General features: G+C 45.2%; 1 long non-coding RNA gene across 1 annotated transcript; it reads left to right on the forward strand.

The window, feature by feature from the left end:
* The first annotated feature begins 20,590 nt into the window (after window positions 1-20,590).
* On the forward strand, window positions 20,591-21,473 carry LOC120976269 (uncharacterized). Its single transcript, XR_005771516.3, has 2 exons — window positions 20,591-20,917; window positions 21,016-21,473. It is a non-coding gene; the product is annotated as an uncharacterized lncRNA (long non-coding RNA).
* Window positions 21,474-21,729: the final 256 nt, after the last annotated feature.

Below are 21,729 nucleotides of genomic sequence, written 5' to 3' on the forward strand. Positions count from 1 at the left end.
CATCTTGCCTTGTCATTTTCAAATAAGCTGAGTATAATAAAGTGTTGTATGCAGGTTATAGGGATTTGTCACATTATTTTTTACTTACTTGGAGGAACGAAAAAAACGAGAGAGAAGAAATTTTGTGAGGGAGTGAAAGCAACTTAGTAGAGTCATCATATTGGTTTGATCCGCATAATGACTGTCGATATGACGATTTTGTCAACTCTAGTAGAGTCGGCATATGTCTCCGGATAGCCATAATTTATGGAGGCACTCCATATCGATTTTGTCAACTCTAGTAGAGCCGGCATACGGATCCGGATAGCCATAATTTATGAAGGCGCTCCATATCGAGCCAACCACACTCCATATTTGGAGGCTACGAGGTGTTGGGGTGAAGGTCGCTTCTTCTATCAACCGTTCACGCGAGAGAAAAATTCACCTCCTCCTCAGCATCCCCTAAAAAAACATCCACCTCATTCCCGTGCGGCCCATCTCCTTGCCCTGCCAATGGTGCGGACGATAGACACCTATGGCCGGAAGCGTGTCAATTAATGGCGACCACCGCATGTCAACTGTTGGCGGCCATTCCCGCCGCGTGTCATGTTTTTTCCATCGCCCACGACCCGCTCCTATAAAAATTGTTGACACCCCTGCCGCCCACCGCCGCCACTTTCCTCCTCACACAGGAGAAATCTTCAAGGAGACCGCCACTGGGAAGGCGTTAAAGGTGGAGCGGCACAACATCATGTGGCTATAATACGAGCAGGAACATGCGTATTTGACGGTGGAGAGGGACCGCATCAGATGGCACACATTCAACATGGAGATGGTGACATTCAACAAGTTGAATCGCACCATATGGACCACCCCGACCTTGGTGTCCGTAGACAAGAATGAGACGAAGACATGGTCGCGAGATGATCAATCCGCCACATGTCGAGTATGAGTGGGATGAACTGTGGCTCCACCCGAATGGCTAGCAAGTGCTGATATTTGCCTACCCACCCGAGTTCCAGTGCCAGTGCTCACATTCTTGGGTGTGTATGCATAAAATCATCCTAAAAACACATTTTCTTTATTATACGTGTGGCCTATTAGAAATACTATAGGGTATATGGAAATATGATATAGCCAATCGTTAGCTCTGCTATTATCCTTCAAAAAAAAGCTCTGCTATTATCCTTGCTCTAAGGGTGATGCTATGTATTGGTCAGGCAACATGAGTTCAAGCGCCCCAATCTGCACCTTGCAAGTTGTCTGATGGTATAGTCCCAAGTGTTGGATCATAGACCCCAGATTCTTGCTACACATTGTAGCAACATCGTCTTGTCGCTCGCAGCAGGCCTGCAACATGTTTGAAGCTAAGAGAGAACACTAACGGGCGATGACCAGCATCGGTGGTAACCGCTCGAAGCACCGATGGTTGCAGCTCCCAACAACGTAGTCATCATCCTTGCCGCCCGCTGTTGCTGACACCAGCAGCAACGCGTACGCTTGCAACCCTGAGCAATGTTGCTCGAGAGGGAGGGGACACTTGGAGGGCGGAGGTGCAGCAATGGCGACCGATCTGGATTCATGGGAAGGACAGAGGCGTGCAGGGAAATGAGAGGTTACGGACGGGGAACACAGAACGAAGAGTGATCGAAGATTTTCTAGAATATGAAATCACGAGGAGATACCGATTTTTTGTCCAAAAGAACCACTTGCCCAACGAAATTGCTAGAAAAGACCCATTCTAGACAAAATTGACAAAAAGACCCCCTTGGCCGTGGCAGCAGGAGCGCCAGCCGACACGTGGCACCTGCCGCCACACTAGCAGGCGACAGAACTGTTCATTGCACTATTCACATGGGGGACGGTTTTACATAGTAGAACGACAACGGGATGCGAGTGAACAGTGATGCCGCCTCCCTGTGTGGCGGTAACACTGTTCATGCAGGATGAATAGTAAGTTCGAAAAAAATAAAAAAATGCAAAAAAAATCTAAAAATTCTGAAATTTTGCACCCACTTAGAACGTTCGATCATCTTTGCTGACAAAAAAAATCATATTTTTTTGAATTTTTCTGCTATTTTTTTTGGAAAGTACTGTTCATCCCTTATGAACAGTGAACAGTGCGCGAGTGAACAGTGCTGCCGCCTCCTGCTGTGGCGGCAACACTGTTTAGTCGCGTTCGTTGTCGTTCTACTGTGTCAAAACCGTCCCCCCGCGTAAACAGTGCCATGAACAGTGCTGCCGCCTACCGGTGTGGCGTCAGGTGCCACGTGTCAGCTGGCGCGCCTGCCGCCACGACCAAGGGGTCTTTTTTGCCAATTACATCTGGCGGGGGTCTTTTCTAGCAATTCGGTTGGGCAGGTGGTCCTTTTGGACAAAAAATCGGAGATACCTACCGGGAAGCCCATAGTCATGTGGCAAGCCTCGATGTTACCCCACTGATTCTGACGTTTTCCTTCGAACAATGGTTTCCAGCATAGACACCCCGCTCTCAACAAAACATAAACATGTCGTCAGTTTGTACCACCTCATTTTATTCATTGCGAAGGTTGTGGCATATATTTGATTTTTGTAAAACTTACAAAAACACTGTACATAATTGTTTGCGTGTCTTGTACCTTTAATAAAATAGAGAAAATACTCTACATAATTATGCGTCGATATATGGCACATATACCCTGGTAGCAAACAATGTGAAGTCCAAAAGCATCGTGTTTGGGAGCCTACACAAGGGAAAAATGTTAAGCACGATGGTATCTGGCTAGACTTCTTTTTTTTGACGAAAGTGAAGAGATGTGCAACTTGGCCCACATGTAAAAGAGAATCTTTTGCTTTGTGTTGCGTGCAGGCATCCCACTCAAGATGATGTTTTTTTTTTTGAGGAACCCTACAAGGGTTACAGCTCTCAGCTACAAACATTGGACAAAATTTCTTGCACCTCGCTCGGGGCAGAGCCAAGAAAATGAAAATCTCCATGGAACTTCACTCTTGAGGCCAGACAGTGTGCAGCTTTGTTCCCATCTCTGCTAATCCACCTCACCACAAACGATCTGAAACCCGACAGGGTAGCATTGATGTCCGCAATGAGTGGAAAGAGGCTTGTTTTGTTTGTAGCGTTTGGAGATAACGCATTCGCCACCGATTGACAGTCTACTTCAACCTGGATTGGGCCGTTGTAGAGTTTTCCAAATTCTTGTAGGCCATGAAGTAATGCTAGGCATTCAGCCTCCTCAACTGACGTACATTTGTTCAGGTTGCAGCCCAATGACATGAATACCATACCCTGGCCGTTCCTTGCAATGGCTCCGCAAGCACTCACGCCTGACTGTGCCTCGAAAGCCGCGTCTGTGTTCAGTTTGGCCACGCCGGGAGGCGGCGGGGTCCAGTTTGTCACAACTGGTACAGGTGCCTTAACTCTCCGATCTCCGTACAGGTTCTGGCCGCAGTAGTGTCCTGGAGTGTTATTTCTGTCTGTTGCCGTTCTAAAATCATGCTCATATTTAACTAGGAAAGATACTGAGCTCATTAGATGTTCTTTCCCGTCGCCATGCACTATGTTCTCTCGGAGGTGCCAGGCACGCCATAGGAGCAGGAGTATCTTGTTTCTAGAGTCAGCATCACATTGGTTCAGAAGCACTTGGAGCCAGTCCTTACCCGTGTGCCAAAATGCCTGTTCCTTTGGCAGGTTCCAGTGTTTCCTCATCTCATGTCTAAGGGCTCTGCTCTTCGTACATGCTACTACTGCATGATATTCATTTTCATCTGAATGACCACAAATTGTGCACGTGTTATCAGTCTCCAAGGTACGTTTGCACTTGTTCACTTTAGTTGCTAGGGTATTAGTGGCCACTCTCCAAGCAAAGATCTTTACTTTCCCTGGTATTGCCGCTTTCCAAATCAGATCCCAGTTGCTCCGGTCGTCCACCCCTGCTGTTGAGCTTGAGGTTTGTGCTCCTGTACCCTTCTGCGCCCTTGCAAGCCTGTATGCGCTCTTCACCGTGAACATGCCCAATCTTTCATAATGCCAAGCGACACAATCGGCTACCTCTCTCTGCGGTAGCCTAATGTTAAGGATCTCCTCCGCATCGAAATGATTAAAGATTCTCCGAATGAGATCCTCATTCCAGCTCTTTGAGGTTGTGTTTATGAGCTGGTTCACCCATCTAATACGCGATCTGCAGGTGAAGTTGGCTACTGTTAGCCCTGATTGTCTAGGTATCCACACTACAAGAAATATGTCAACTAGTGACCTTCTGTCAGTGACCCTGAAAGAATTGGTCATAGATCTATGACTATTTGAGACCAATTGGTCAAAAGCTGTTCGGGGGGCTCCAAACCCTAAACCATTGCGACCATTTTGGGCAGAAACACTAGTAGAAAAAGAGGCTTCCATACGCCCCCATTAGTCCCCAAAATAATCGAACCGCGACCAAAGGGGTCTTTAGTCGCGGTTCGGGAGGAGACCCGCGACCAACTATCTGGGCCCAGCGCGCTCGGTCGACAGCTGGCGGACGGGAGGGGCTTTAGTCCCGGTTGGCCTGGCCAACCGGGACTAAAGGTCCTTAGGCTGGCCCGAAGGCCTTTAGTCGCGGTTGGCCAGACCAACCGGGACTAAAGGTTAGTCCTTTAGTCGCGGTTGGCCAGACCAACCGGTACTAAAGGGCCCATCAAACTCTACCCCCTGACCGCCTTTTCAGTTTTAGAAAAACCAAAAGAAAATGATGGAAATGTCAAAAAAATAAATAAAATAAGTTTCTCATGTGATATGTGGTCTAGTTGTTGGGAAAATTAACAAATATGAATTTCGACTTTATTTGCAAAATCTCTCTGGAATTTCTTAAAATGGGCATAACTTTTGCATACGAACTCGGATGAAAAAGTTTTTATATGAAAAATCATCTACTCGAAAAGTTACATCCGAATTTAACCGGGGGAACCCCGTTAAACATTTTCAAAATCCTCAAAAACCTAACAGAAAAAAAGATACGGGGCTTTTAAGATCTGGAGAGGCAAAAAAATTCAAATTGTGGTCAAACTGTGGTCAAACAATGGTCATTAGTGTTACTAAATAATTATTTCAGTTTTTTTTAAATTTTGGTCAAATCTGGTCAAACTGTGGTCAAACAATGGTCAAACTAATTATTCCAGAATATTAGTGTTACTAAATAATCATTGTTTTTTAAAACAATAGTTTCAAACTGAAACAGTGAAATGTGTCACTTCATGCTCAAGCTAAATTCCTGAGGGTTAATAGAATTGACATCCTACTATTGTCAGGAAAACAACAAGTGCAGACTTGGAAACGAGGGAGAATAGAACCCGGAAGTTAAGCGTGCTCAGGCTGGAGTAGTGAGAGGATGGGTGACCGTCCGGGAAGTTAGATGATTTGGAATGATGAGGGGTGATTAGAGATTAGAGGATAAATTGAGCAGTGATGAGGGGTGGTGATTAGAGATTAGAGGTTAAAATAATTCAGAAATTTGAAAATAAAAAAAAGTAAAAAAATTCGCAAAAAATCCAGGTTTAGGGGGGCTAAAACCCTAAACCTGCGGAGGAGGCCTTTAGTCCCGGTTAGCCACGAGAACCGGGACTAAAGGTCCTCCGCCCCGACGGCCCCCTGGCGCCCACGTGGACAGGCCTTTAGTCGCGGTTCGTAAGAGGCGCGACTAAAGGGGGGGGGCTTTAGTCGCGCATATTTAGTCCCGGTTGCACAGCCGGGACTAAAGGCCTTTGCGAACCGGGACTAAAGGCCCATTTTCTACCAGTGAAAGGTCGTAATTTACATACACGAAATGGTCATAAAGCAAACAGCGCTAGTCCGCTGCCTTATTTCTAGTTATTAACGACCAATATAGATGGTCATAGCCTTGTACATTATGGTGGGTTGCGATGACTAGGCGCCATCTCATAAGTTTTGCCTATGTGTCATGTCCGTGTGTCAATTTTTGCCCAAGGTTGTGAAGCAACCTATATTTCTGTTATTCCAAAAATTCCCAAACAATTCTCATAAATTGTTTGGATCATATCTTCATCAAATATGTCAAAAACCTTCCTTGCCTAGTTCAAAAATAGTTCAACAATATTCATTTTCCTATTCTGTTCAAAGCAGCCCTTTGTGAAGGAAGTACCACTTTGGCATGTCCAAATACTATCCATTTTCTACAGTGCTTTCCTATGCCCAAATAACCATCCTCCACCAAATGCCAACTCAATCCATTCATTATTTTGAGCCCAGCTTCAACATTCGTATTTATGTCCAGTGTGGTACTTTGCAAAGCAAGTACCACCTAGGCTCCTCCTTTTGAGCTGAAAATTTGTGAAGACGGTCTTCTTAGTAACTGATCATCCTTAGCCAAAACTGACACCCATTAGCCATGTACATTTCCCGTACCGCTAATCAAACACTTGGCTGCTAATTCATGTTTGAGCATCGATCGGTCTCCTCGTGAGAATCTTATGTTGTAATTTTCTTCCTAGCACCTACCTGGGGAGTGCCCAACCCACTAGACATGCCTAGGCCGCCCAGAACACATGGCAACGCCATGGTCATGCGGTGACCACGCGGCGGGCATGCGAGTTTACGCGCTCTAGAGTTGGGGCCCTCGGCCACCGCCCAAACCTCGACGTATCGCCACCAAACCATGTATTTATAATTAAATAGGTACTTATGTAACTTGAAATGATTTTTGGAAAAAATAAATAGCAAACTATGAGGCAGATGCAGTTCAAATTTGACCCACTTCCAACTGAATCGGCGGAAATTTGTCTTTTTCACGAGAGGTGGATCAAAACTTTTTACACCCAACCATTTTATCAATTGTGCGTTAAATATGTCCTAGTATTTTATAAAATTGATTTGGTCCAATTTTGCAACAATTATTTGGGAGGTCCTTCACAAAAAAACCTCCATTTGGGCACTCGAAAAATGGAAAATGGTTTTTTCGTCCAAAGAAAATGAAAAACTTCCTTAGGCAACATTGTTTGCCATTCCAATATGCACCCTTGTGCACAATATGAGATCATTTGAACAAACTATGCCATGAATGTGGCCATAAGATTGATCATTTGGCTTGAAAGCCATTGATCTCCACACGTGATAGCTCGTTTCCGAGAACACATTTTTAAAATAATTGCCGTATTACAGGTTTGTTATTTTTCCTGTGAACTTGACCACATATAACGACACAATGCGAAGGTTTCCCATTTATTTATTTATTTTGAATTTTTTATGCCCGTTTCAAAATGCGGTCAAAACGGCGAGAATGACCGTTCCTTGCTAGTGGTTGAATCTTAGATTTTTTTGGTGTATCTCTGATTAAATAGATACTTATGTAACTAGAAATGATTTTTGGAAAAAATAAATAGCAAACTATGACGAAGCTGCAGTTCAAATTTGACCCGCTTCCAACTGAATTGGCGGAAATTTGTCTTTTTCACGAGAGGTGGATCAAAACTTTTTACACCCAACCATTTTGTCAATTGTGCATTAAATATGTCCTAGTATTTTAGAAAATTGATTTGGTCCAATTTTGCAACAATTATTTGGGAGGTCCTTCACAAAAAAACCTTCATTTGGGCACTCGAAAAATGGAAAATGGTTTTTCCGTCCAAAGAAAATGAAAACTCCCTTAGGCAACATTGTTTGGAATTCCAATATGCACCCTTTTGTACAATATGAGATCATTTGAACAATCTATGCCATGAATGTGGCCATAAGATTGATCATTTGGCTTGAAAGCCATGAATCTTCACGCATGATAGCTCAGTTCTGAGAACACTTTTTAAAAATAATTGTCGTATTACAAGTTTATTATTTTTCCTGGTGACTTGGTCACATATGATGACACGATGCGAAGGTTTTCCAATTTTTTGATTTTTTTTGAATTTTTTATGCCCGTTTCAAAATGCGGTCAAAACGGCGGGCTTGACCGTTCCTAGCTAGTGGTTGTATATTGGAAATTTTTTGATGTTTCTATAATTAAATAGATATTTATCTACTTAGAAATGATTTTTGGAAAAAATAAATAGCAAACTATGAGGCAACTACAGTTCAAATTTGACCCACTTCCTACTGAATCGGCAGAAATTTGTCTTTTTCATGAGAGGTGCATCGAAACTTTTGACACCTAACCATTTGGTCAATTGTGCATTATACATGACCTAGTATTTCAGAAAATTGATTTGGTACAATTTTGCAACAAATATATGGTAAGTCCTTCACAAAAAAACTTATTTTGGGCACTCAAAAAATGGAAAATTGTTTTTTCATGCAAAAGAAATAAAAACTCCCTTTGTCAATGTTGTTTGCCAATCTAAGATGTAAACTTGCGCAAAATATGACATCATTTGAACAAATATTCGATAGGTCTTTCATAAAAAAACTCATTTTGAGCATTGAAAAATAAAATGAAAAATTTGTATGTAATCAATCATGACCAATTTATATGGTCAAACAATCTTTAAATCGTTTGGTGCGCTTTGATTGGTCCATAGGCATATCACGCGGATCATGCCTCAACCACCGTTGGATGCTTCTGGATCTAACGGCAGCCCTCACCCCCTCACCCAGCGCCTATGATGTTGGGGGGAGGGGGGTGGGGGGTGTACAGGGCAGCAACGGCGGACGAGAAAGGCTGGGGTGGCGCGAGTCTCCCGTCACGTCCGGCAGCCGGGGCGTGGTTCCCCGATTGAGGCGGCGGCGCCGGTCTGCTTCGTCCACGACGCACAGCGGCGATCTGCACGGAGATGACGGGGCTGTGGATCTGGGTCTCATCAGTGGCGGAGCCAGGGCGGACCGCAAGCTAACTAAAAATACAGGGAACCGCAATCGGGCATTTGGATAGATATTTTGCAACTATAAGCACTAAATTAGAGAACCATAAATTCATACAAAGTCAAGCGACGTATATTGCACTGTGCATACACATAATTTCAATAAAAAAAGGGAATTACATACGTCAGCTAATTGCTCTAGGAATCCAAAAAACTCTCAAATATGAAATTTAATAACTTAAGATTAAAATTCGACGATCTGGAATGATTGAACTAACTGACAATGGTTAGGCTAGAGGAGTCTAGAAGAGACAATGCCTATGGAGAGTGGAGATATATTTTCTTCAATGAACGGAATGACGGAATCCCCAAATTCCTATATCCCTACAAATTATAAACCAATACTGTTAAAAAACTAAAATACGAGGAGTGAATTCTCATCCCATACCATAAATTTTGTGTGTGCATCTTCACTGGTTAAAATTCCCAAATCTATATAACCTTAACTCACCTCGCCTAATCAGCGGGCTTGAATGGCTAGGAGGCGCCGTTGTCGATTACCGTCTTTCTGCGCCTGTGCCCGTTAAATTACCGGTGTGTTCTGCCTTATACTAGACTGCGACGGCTGACCTACTCGCACATATCATCGTTGCGATCAAACTGGTCGAGGGAAGAGGTTCCTTTTTTCTGAGATCAGATGGAGGATGTGAGTACATGTGAGCACACTGCGTTGATAGTTATGCATGGTTTTTTTTTGGACAGAAGGCCATCATGGCTAGCTTTATTAAAACTCAAATGAGACTTACATCATCAGCTAAAAATTTAATGAGGAAATCCGGCGGAGCCTCCACCCAAAAGGTAGGAGTATTGGCACCGCCCCACTGAGCTAGCTCATGCGCAACCATATTAGACTCTCTAATACAATGTTCTACCACAGCCTTCCCGAATTCTCTCAACATCACTCACAATCTTGCAAAATAGGAGCCGCCACCATCGTGTGTCCTTCATTATTATTTAGCGCCTGCAGCACTATCAGGTTGTCCATATGTACTAAAAGATTGTTGCATCCAGTGCTCTGTGCTAGTTTTAGTCCCTCCAACAGCGCTGTTGCTTCTGCTGAAACCACATCTGGGACGTGGTCCAGTCTCGCCGTAGCTGCCCTGATGAAGCCTCCTCTGTTATCGCGAAGCACAACTCCACAAGCTTATGTGAAATCGTCTTCTGAGTAGGATGCGTCGACATTCAGTATTTGCTGTCCGGTCATGCCAGGAGACCATCTGTTTCTACGTGGAACATGGGTCAAAATCGCTCTTGCTCTAACAATATTCAAGGTTAAAGCGTATATTGTTGGAGCAGTCTGAACTGGACACTGAACTTGTTCACCCCGGACCAATTGTCTGCGTTGCCACCATATGTACCAACATGCCGTTGCAAACAACTCTGGTAGTTCAACTGGGTCCATATACATGCGCTGAGAGGCTTGATCACATAGCATAAATTCAATCAATGTTGAACCAGCACGATCCACTGGCGCTGCATCCGCTACTTCCTTTGTTATTCCAAGAGCTTCCCAAATTTGAATTACTCGGGGGCATTTAAAAAGGGCATGCATTATGTCTTCTGCTCCCGAAGAACATACTGGACACAGAGAGTTACTGCAAATATGGCGGTTTGCAAGGACATAAAGACATGGGATAGCATTGTGCAAACACCTCCATAGAAAAAAATTTATCTTCCCTGGTAGCTTGAGGTTCCATAATCTTTTCCACACCGGATGTGATGAAGATCCACATGACTGAAGTGCACCCAGGGTTGCCGCATAACACACTTCCCACTGTTTATAATATGCCGACCGTACCGTAAAAACGCCACTCTTCGTGAGGTGCCACGCGATGTAGTCTTCCGTCTCCTGATGATGGATTGGGATTTGAAGAATGCGGTCCACATCAATAGGCCAGAAATTCTCACGAATAAGCAGTTCATCCCCCATTCCCCCGAGACTGGGTCTATTAATTCATGAACTTTAGTAATCACTTGATTCGCCCGAACTGTCACTATTTTCCTTGAAGAGCTATTCGGTATCGAGCAATCATCCCAAATATTTATCTCTGCTCCATCTCCAACTCTCCATATACTACCCTTCTTGAAAGTTTGAATTCCCGCCCATATACTTTCCCATACGAAAGATGAGCCCTTTTTCAACTCGCAATTTAGAATATCACCCGTGGGATAGTACCTTGATCTCAAAACCTTTGCACAGAGAGAGTCATAATTTTCAATCAGCCTCCGAACTTGCTTTGCAAGCATAGCCACGTTGAAATTGTGGATGTCACGGAAGCCCATCCCTCCCTTATCTTTGGGCACACACATTTTCCACCACGCAAACCATTGCGTCTGGCATTGGTTCTCGTCATCACCCCACCAATACCGCGACATTGCATCAGTGATCCCCTTACAAATTTTCTTCGGAAATTTAAACACACTCATCGCATAAGTTGGGATTGCTTGGCCCACCGCCTTCAACAAAGCTTCTTTTCCCCCGTAAGATAGTGTCCTCTCTTTCCATCCATTCACCATGACCTGGATCCTCTCTATAGGATGTTTAAAGCAGTCTACTCGGTCTACCCTATCATAGAAGGGAGTCCCAAGTATTTATCTGAGAGAGATTCCATCATTATATAAAGGATTTGGCACACCTCTGCCTTCACCTCCACATCAGTGTTGGGGCTGAAAAATATTGAACACTTGGATTCACTTACTAGCTGGCCCGAGGGAGCCGAATAGTCATCTAGTATGTTCCTCAAGGTGTTTGCATTAGCAGCATCTGCTCTCATCAGAATAAGTGAATCATCAGCAAATAACAAGTGAGAAATTTTCGGGGAGTCTCGACACACCTGAACACCAATGAGGTTCCCAACTGCTTCCTCATGGGTAATAAGAGATGACAAGCCCTCGGCACATAGTAGAAATAGACACGGTGACAGTGGGTCCCCCTGCCTCAAACCTCTCGTGGGACGGAATGGTAGAGTTTCATTTGAATTAAATCTTACTTTATATTCCACCGATGTCACACAAGCCATTATCATCTCTATCCATCTCTCATTAAAACCCAATTTACCGAGCATAGCTTGCAGAAAAGTCCATTCACGTCACATATTTACCTTTCTTCCTCTTCTTCATTGTATGCAAGCACTCATAGGCTACAATGACATTATCAGTAATAATACGTCCAGGAACAAAAGCACTTTGTGTCTCACTGATAATATCAGGTAATAAAATTTTCAGTCTTGCTGCCAACATCTTGGATATGACCTTGTAAACGACGTTGCATAGGCTGACAGGCCTAAACCGAGTTAAATTCTCTGGATTATCAACTTTAGGGATCAGAACTATTGTGATGTAGTTCCATCCTTCAGGGATAACTCGTTTATTGATTGCTTCAAGTACCTCCCTCACCAAATCATCTTCCAGGATTGACCAAAACTTTTTATAGAACACTGCGTGCAGCCTGTCTCGGCCCGGTGCCTTTGGATCGCCAATGCTAAAAAGAGCCTTCCTGACTTCTTCCTCCGTGTAAGGAGCTAACAAAGACTCATTCATATAGTTAGTAACATAGTGATTTACTTTATTCAGAACGTTTATATCAGGAACTGCTACCTCTGAAGTAAAAAGATTCGAAAAATATTCAGCTATAAGATTACGCATAGATTCATTATCTTCATGCCAGAAGCCATTATCATCCAGCAGCTTGCGGATGTAATTTCTCTTCTTCCTGGCTGTTGCGAAGTTGTTAAAAAACTGTGTATTTCGATCGCCAAACTTGAGCCAATTCGCTCGGCTTCTCTGAACCCAGTAGATTTCTTCCTTTTCCAGATTTTCCACTATCTCAATCAATAGTATGCGTTGCCGATCCGCCGCCTCATCAGTAAGGGGGGCCGTTCGCAGGTAGTCCTCCCTACGTTTTCTTCTTCTTGAGGAATGCTCTCTCCCTACGTGCAGCTATGGGCCTAGGAACAGCCGTGCAAGTTAGTTGGATGGGCCTACAGGCACCAAGCAAGGCCCAGCAATTTGCCCGGCAAGTCATCATAATTCCAGCTCATTTTTTTCATGGTAATACGTGTCTCATTCATATCATAAAAAATAAAGTACAAGTCGCGTAAGAACCGACATGACAAAACTGAAAAGATAGCAGCACATCTCTGAGCTTGACACCAACGCCCGTCACCTGCCTCCGGCACCACCAGAGCAGCCACCGAAAAAAAGAATGGCGGATCAGCTCCTCACCCGAGCTCGACACGGCTCCATCGCTGATATGCAGCTTTGCGGACCTCCAAGGTGGCTCACCAAAAGTGAAACCATTGCCGTTGAACGAATCAGACCGGGGCGGACAAGCCATCGAACTCCAGATCTGGCACCCCACCATGACTAAGATGCCGAAGGAGGAAACCATACCTGCCACTGGGTCCCATCAGGATCTGTCGTCGAGATGGTCAGCCGTCTGGCGGCGCGTGGAGGATGCCATGCCATGCGGCGTTCGAGGTGGGCAGGGCACGGGGTGTCCTCTGGCCATAGCTCCTGCGCGTGGCCTCGCTGGCCCGGGTGGGTTGAGGCTGGAGTATGATGTGCCCTCGATCGTTTTTTTGGCGGTTAGCCCTGCCGATCTTCGTCATCCTTGGACGCGGCCGTGCTCCGGCGGGGCAGATCCTGGGCCTTGTTGGGGGTGTCTGCAGATCTTCATCGTCAAGTGTGGTGCTGATCCAGATTCGGTCGGTCAAGTGGGGTGTCTGCAGAGTGTGGCAGTGACCTCCTGTAGCTCCATGACGGCGGTGGTCACCGAGGGACCTTCAGGAGGGTTCATCTCTCTGTGTCCAATGGTTGACTTTGAAGGTGTAGTGCAAGCAATGGATGGCGGCTTGACGCAGTGGAACGGTTGTGCAGTGGCCGTGATCGCATCGCATGTAGCTGCTAGGATTGCGGAAAAGGGTTTGCGAAAACACTTGAGTGACTTCGATGGTGGTGCTGTGAGCACCCGGTCGTGAGCTTCAGGGTGAAAGCCTAGGTTTACCCGGGTTGGTTATACCTGGCAATGGCGATTTTCTTTTACGTCATTACCCGATTGAAGGCATTGCTCAGATATGCTTCGATTGTTTCTTCAGAAGGAAAACCTAGATTCGGGCCTTGGTGGTTGGATCCGGTGACGGCAACACTGAAGTATCGCTCCCTTCTTGAAGGCGTTGCTATTGAAGAACCTCGTGGTCTGTGTGGTGTAATGAGATGGTTCATGCGGATATGGTCACTGACGTAGTTTGTCGATCGTGGATCTTATCGCTTCGAGTTTTTATTTTACTCGCCTACACATCGCTTTGGTCTTATATGACTTTGCTATCTGGCATGTTTTTGTGTGCGTGTGTTGGTGTAGGTTGTGTGCATCTTTGCTGTGCAGTGGCTGGGTGTGTGTTCTTTGGGTTTGTATCCTCTTGATGCTGCGCTTTGAGCAAATAAAATTCACCCTTTGTCGAAAAAAACATTTTGCTATCTGGCGTGTTTTTGTGTGCGTGTGTTGGTGTAAGTTGTGTGCATCTTAGCTGTGCAGAGGCTAGGTGTGTGGTCTTTGTGTTTGTAACCTCTTGATTCTGCTCTTTGAGCAAATAAAATTCACCCTTTGTCAAAAAAACATTCTTCCTACCCACACACATTGTAGCAACCATTGTTAAGGAAATCAGTAACTGGTAGCTACTCGATCAGCTTGGGAGTAGTGATTAATCGGCGAATCGGCCAATCAACTAGATAAATCTGTCGACCATTAATCGGTATATTAAATAGGAACTTGCCAACATATATCTAATTTTTTAGGTATTAAACCATACTCTCATGCTCTCAACTATGTAATATACCAAATATGTTACGATTTGGTTGAACCCTAGCTATTGAGGAGCGAGAGAGAGATGGGAGGGGTTACGGGCAAAAAATTTGGGCTTTGTTTGCCCCTAAGTTAATGGGCCAGCATTGATTAATCGGCCTGAGAACCTATTAATCCGTCTCACAGGCAAGTGAATCGGCCTAACAAGTTAACACGGTGAATAGGTGCTATTCGATTCAGCCATCCTACGAGTAGTGATTAACTCGGCGTCAACTGATTAATCGGACGAATTCTTGAACAGTGGTATCAACATCATCTTGTCGCTCGCAGCATGCCTGCAACACGTTGTAACCGCTCGAAGCACCGATGGTTGCAGCTCACAACAACGTAGTCATCATCCTTGACGCCCGCTATTGGTGACACCAGCAGCAACGCGTATGCTTGCAACCCTGAGCAATGCTGGTCGAGAGGGGGGGATACTTGGAGCGCGGTGGTGCAGCTACGGCGACCGATCTGAATTCATGGGAAGGAGATAGAGGTACTCCATCCATTTCTTTTTAGTCTGCTTATAATATTTGGTTAAAGTCAAATTTTGTAAAGTTTGACCAACTTTTTAGGAAAAAATATCAACATCTACAATATTAAAGCTACATGGTATGAAAATTAATTTCATGATGCATCTAACAATATTGATTTTGTATTGTGAATCTATAAATTTAGTCAAAGTTAATAAAGTTTAATGTTAACTAAATCTTATATACAGACTAAAAAGAAACAGAGCGAGTATAGAGAAAGGAGAGGCTGCGGGCCGGGAAAAGAGAAAGAAGAGGGACACCGATAACTGCCACACGTGTGGTGTATCGGGTGGTTGTGCCGCACGCCTCGTGTGGCATGGAGAAGAACCCGCCCGTACGACCGCGTCCGGGCACACGCAGCCACATCCTGCACGTCCAGTGCAGCGCGATCGCCCCGCACGAGCACGTCCGGGCGAGCGAGCGCGCGGCCCGCACGACCCGTCTCGGCCGTCGCCCCTCCCCACCTGCGAGCCATACGCCCCGTGTGTCAGTAACCACTCGTCCTGCCGCGATTGCCATGGTCCGGACCTCTTTGGTTGCCATGTTGCCATGTTGCTGAACTGCAGTTGCCATGTTGCTGAACTACAGTTGCCATGTCGGACAACTACAGTTGCCATGGTTGCTCAACTACAGTTGCCATCTTAGGTCTAGTGCCGAATGCCATTTTTGGGCAACTGCAGCTGTTGCCATGTATGGTCTGGTCTACTACAGTTACCATGATTTGAAAAACTTTAGGAGTTGCCACCTACTAACACTGGACAGTTGCCATGTAGCACTAAAAAACATGGCAAAAAACATGTTTCGGATAAAACAAGAGTTGCCATCTGCTTACAAGCATGCTAGGGCAGTTGCCATGTACCCTGCAAAACACATGGCAACTGATAGCTTTTGGTGTGTGTGAGAGGAGATAGGCATGTGGGCGATGGTGGTATCTTTAGGAGTTGCCACCTACTAACACTAGATAGTTGCCATGTAGCGCTACAAACAGACGTGGCAACAATAACATGTTCGGGGTAAAAGGAGAGTTGCCATCTGCTTACAATCACAAATAGGGCAGTTGCCATGTACCATTCAAAAACGTGGCAAATGACAGCTTGGGTGTGGGAGAGTGGGAGAATGGGCAGTCGTGGGAGATGAGGAACAGAAGTGGTGCGCGGTGTGCGGGCGCGACAGCAGTTTCATCGCATCCCCGACTGGCGAAACGTTGACCGCGGAGAGAAAACCGGTGTGCGGGCGAACTCCCTCACACGCCACACACACGAGTTGTCCTACGTGGCATACAAAATCAGCCTTTTCATGCCAAGATTCGTGCAAAAAGCGCTGGACGACGATGAAGGCGTGTGGGTGAGTTGGCTAACGCCCACACGTGTGGGCGTTAGACTTTTCGAAGAAGAGTGATCAAAGATTTTCTAGAATATGGAATCACGAGGAGACACCTACCGTGAAGCCCATAGGCATGTGGCAAGCCTCGATGCGAACACACTGTTACCCATTGATTCTGGTCGTTTTCCCTCGAACAATTGTTTTTCCAACACATACAAGTCGAAGGTTTGTACCACCTCATTTTATTTTTTGCAAATGTTGTACCATATCTTTGATTTTTCTAAATCTTATGAAAATACTCTACATAATTATGTGCGTCAGGGCATGTCTTGTAACCTTAATGAAACTAGTAATTATGTACGTGCAATGCACGTATTAGGTAGGATATTCGTGGCATGTTATATTAGGTAAGGTATATATTTGCGGCATATTGATATTTGGTAAGATATTAATTGCTTTCTTTGCGGAATGGTAAGATATTAATTACATGGCAGGGATAGCGTTGAGTCTAAACATGTTTATAACCGATGGCAGTGATGGGTAATTGAAGCGTTAAACGTGTTTGGTGCTCAACATTGGAGCGATTCGAACAGCTAGATCACATGATTTGACAGTTGAGATGATTTGGATATGCCTCTTTGGGTCTTTTTATATTTGTTTAGATAGAAAAAACCTAAATGCTTTAAAGTGCAGCTGCGTTATTCGGGCGTCACGAGCGCACGCAGTACATGACAAAAAAATCATCCTACAAAAATACTAATTAGCATTCTGTGTTACACTATGAAAAAGGAAAGTATCTGCTCATGATCTTGTCGATGCTGCTTACTTTACGCAAATCAGTCAAGAAAGGACATGTACGTGCATTTATTTGGGCTTAATAAAATTTTAAAAAGCAATAATTTTTGATTCAAATATCGGAATTCAGATTTGTTTTCACCATTGGGTTTCTCGCGACAAGTTCTTCAAAACTACATCCCATATGGATATGTTTCGACAAACTTTCTGTTTTGAGCAACTTTGGGTGCTAAAAAGGCAACTTTAGTGCTATAGAAAAGCAACTTCTTGCCGCCGCAGGTCCGCCTCCTCTCCGGTGGCCCTAGGGCCATGGGGGCGCAGTGGATCTCGGTAAGGGCCGGCGGGAGGGCTCCGTTTTTGGTCGTTTGTTTCAGTTTTGCTAGGGTTTGTGTCCTGCTCGGGAAGACGAGACGGTGGCGGCTCCCTGAAGATGGAATAAAGGTCTCCCCGCCTAGCCCTCGTTCCGGCGGTGCGTTTAGCATCGTTGGTGGGCGTGTGGAGCTGTGTCTCCGGCGAATCTATCTTTCGTGGATTTGCTTGGATTTCGTCGTTGTTCGTCTACGTTCGTGTGTCTTTGGATTGGATCTTTCTGCTCAACGTTATTCTTCATCTGCGACGGTTGCTGTTCTGGTGCGCTGGTCCTACGGGGGCCTTAGCACGACGACTTCCCGACTGTCTACTACAACAAGTTGTGCCCGACTCCGGCGATGGACGGGCGATGACGGCGGCGCGCTTTTGGCTCGCTCCAGTGCTGGTAGTCGTTGTTAGGTGGTCTACGGATCTGGATGTAACTTCTATTATTTCTGGTATTTTGTTGTACTGCCATGATTGAAGATGAATAGATCAGAAATTTTCTAGCAAAAAAACAACTTCTTCTTAGTTTGCCTACTATGATTGCCTATCAACGAGAAGTCATTATAAGCTGCCTCACATCACTATCTTGTTCACCAAATTCACATAGAAGTTGTCCCCAAATGCTTATTAGTGCTGCTGCAAATATTTGGAGATGCCGAGCGCACCATCCCAAGCTATTCGATTAGGCACAAATTGCGCGTAGGTGTTTTCCGGTCTAGTGTGGTGACCGAAGGTATGATGAGGCCCCTCCCAACCTTTTTCAGGTGTCATCGTTGCCTACAATCAACGATACTGTTGCAAAAAATCATGTATTTAGTTGCCCACAATCAACCATACAGTTGTCTAAAACCAAGTATCCAGTTGCCCATGATCAACCATACAGTTGTCTAAAACCATGTATCCGGTTGCCCACAATCAACGATATTGTTGCCTAAAATCATGTATCCAGTTGCCCACAATCAACCATACAGTTCTCTAAAACCAAGTATCCAGTTGCCCACAATCAACCATACAGTTATCTAAAGCCATGTATCTGGTTGCCCAATCCCCACGAACAGAAACATTACCAAGACCATAACTTGGCTAATATGTAAAGGTTTTTGATACATTTCAAGTCTGTCATAGAGATGCGTCAATAATTTATCTCCTCTAGGTGGGATCCATTGGTACGATCGAAATTATTTGGCGGATTCTGCTCCTCTTGTGTCTTAGAAGATGGGATCCAACTTGATGTCGGAGGGAGCAATGGAAACGAAGGGGCCTTGAGAATGTCGCCTCGTTGTTCGGCTTGGAGGATTTCGGACATACGGACTTGTTCAAACAAATTAGGTGACCATCATTGGATGGTTAAAGGTGTTTGGAGAGGCCGATCCCGACATCTGGCGTAATTGAGTGTACTTGTGGTAGGAACTTTAGAGGTGAAGTTAGTTAATTGGTAGTCATGATAAGCAACTTAGAAGGATCCTCCGCTGATATGTAAAGGAAAAAAAAGAAGTTCCTTTCCTATAGCACTGAAATTGCCTCCATCTATACTACTATTAAACAAGCAAATATTATCTTTCTTAAGTGCACCCCGCCTAAACGCACACACGACAACGCAAAGCAATTAGAGCCTCAGGATTAAATCTGCTTATTTAGATCTAACCATTAAAATGATAATTAACCCTGACCAAAAGTACATTTAGCAATTTGTGGGGCGGACGAAAACTCTGCCAACCGCGTCCGCTAATCCACTAATCCATCTCTCCGCTAATCCCTCCATCACTTTCGCTCTGCATCGCACATCCTACCTCCGCCGGCTCCGCAATGGCCGCCGCGCGCCGCCCGAGAATCCCGCCTCTTCTCACGAGTCGTCGCCCCATTGTTCTCCTAGCGCCGCCGCCCCTCCCGCTGCGCTGAGCTATGTCGCAGCCGTCGGCGCCCCTCGGTCTCTCCTGGGACCATGGCGCCCCCTGCCGCATCCCCACCATTGTCACCGACCTGGCAGCTTTGGCCGCTCCTACGGTGTCATCCTGAACGAAGCCGTTATAAAACGCGTCCGCGCCGTGCGCTGCCGGAGGAAGGGGTTGCATCAGCTGTCGCTGCCATGCGCCTGACCAAGCGCTGCGGCCAGGGAGCGTCGCCGCGCCATGTGTCGCGGCGGGAGATAAGGTCCGGGTCGTGTCGCTCTTCACTAACGCCGCCATGCGCCTGACGTGGGCGGCCTCCGCCGCCGACGAGAGCCGCAGTCGCTGCGGTTAGAGATGCCAAGGCAAAGCTGCACCCGGACGGGGTTGCTCCTGCAGTGCGGGCCATGGCCGAGAGAGACTCCAATGAAGCCATGGCCGTCGTCACGAGGGCGAGCGTGCTGCGCCAACGGCTGGTTCCCCAGAGGGCGCAGCCAAAGCGCACGGCAGAGGACAGCGCTGAGCAGCGGGCGGTATCGTCGGATCTGGCAGCTGCCGATAACTTGCGGGACGCACCGAATCCTCATTCCCACCCACTGTACGCAGCCGGCCGGCTCTCACACATCCAACCTCCACGGAGAATGCGACGTTCATGGACGCTGCTCTCACCCTTCACATGAGTTGTATATTTGTGTTTGCAGCTCACTGGCTTGAGAGGGTCATCCTTGGGAGAGGATGAGTGGCCCAAGGCAATGGTTGTTGCAGCAGCAATTTATGACTGGCGCCAGGCAGAACAATCTCTCAAATGGACCGGGGACCTCTCTTATTGACAGCTAGATGTTGATCAGATTGTTATTCCTGAGGTATGGCACATGTGCTTCATAGTTCTTGATTTGTTTTGAAAAAGGAAAGAAAATATATCACCATGGCATGCAGCTAATTTCAGGGTTATCAGTTAGGCCCAGTCTTTCCTCCTACAAGATAGTTCTTGCATGTGCGCTAATGTACTGATGTGTATAGTATTTGCATGCGACATTCCTGAAGGTAATAAAATGTGTACACTTGACCTTCTGCAACATATGTTACATTTTAAACTGAATTACCGAGCTACCTGGATTCAGTAATTTAGTCGTTTCGTGATGTTGCAGATGTTGTGATACTATAAAGCAAATATAATTTGAAATATTAGTTTGTGCTAGGGAAACTGTCAGTTAAAGTTGTAATTTTATCTAACCAGCTTCGGTGGTTGCTTATTCGTTTCAGTAATTGGAATTGCTTTTGCTTTGAACATGCGCTTGAGAATTCTGATATGGTGTGGTGTTCTCATAAGTGGGCTCAGCACTCTGATGCTCCTGTTCCCGCAACAATACAGGGTAAGAACATGTCCTGTTTACTTTCACACTAATTTTCACCAGTTAGTATTTTTTTATTATTAAGTTCTGATTACAAACATAATTTATTTTCTTTGAAGGGATGATGTGTTTGCTGTCACTTGTGATATAACAAAACTAGATCAAGAGTGATACCTACGAAGTGGAGATGCAAGTCTCTGTTTCCACGAAGATAACTCCTATGGACTTGTATTGTTTCCTTTTACTGAAGGGCCTTGATACGAGATATACTTAAAGTATTTTTCAGTTTTATCAGTTGGTGATACCTCATTCATTATTACTAAACCACATCAGTAGTTCCGTCTTGTAGAAAATACCTTGAGCATGTTTAGAACATGATGTGTCAATGTGTCATATTCATGCAATTTGTCTGCTTGTTTTGCAGCTGAAAAATCATGTGGTACCAATCGATGGCTATAAGGCCTGTCAGCAACCTATTAGCGTAAGAATATCTGGCAGCGCAAGAGCATTTCAGCTATACTCCCAGATTTGAATGCAATTGTGTTCTCACTAACTTATTTAATATAATTTTACCACACCTTGTACTTGACTTCCATTATTTCCTTCGATGGTCCATGCCCAACGTCTCTTGGTCACTCAGTGCAGCAACCTAACTACTATGGGGTCTCACTTTTGAGAATAGTATTTGAGCGACATCAAACAATGTGTAATTGATTTGATTTATATATTTTTGCAACATTTATTTGTATTCTACACGATGTAAATCTCACATGTTTTACGATTGAGACGTGCGTTGCACGTGCACACTAACAAGTAGCACACAAAGTTGCTCG

This window comes from Aegilops tauschii, chromosome 3 (assembly GCF_002575655.3).
Source record: "Aegilops tauschii subsp. strangulata cultivar AL8/78 chromosome 3, Aet v6.0, whole genome shotgun sequence".
In the NCBI taxonomy this organism is placed as follows: domain Eukaryota; kingdom Viridiplantae; phylum Streptophyta; class Magnoliopsida; order Poales; family Poaceae; genus Aegilops; species Aegilops tauschii.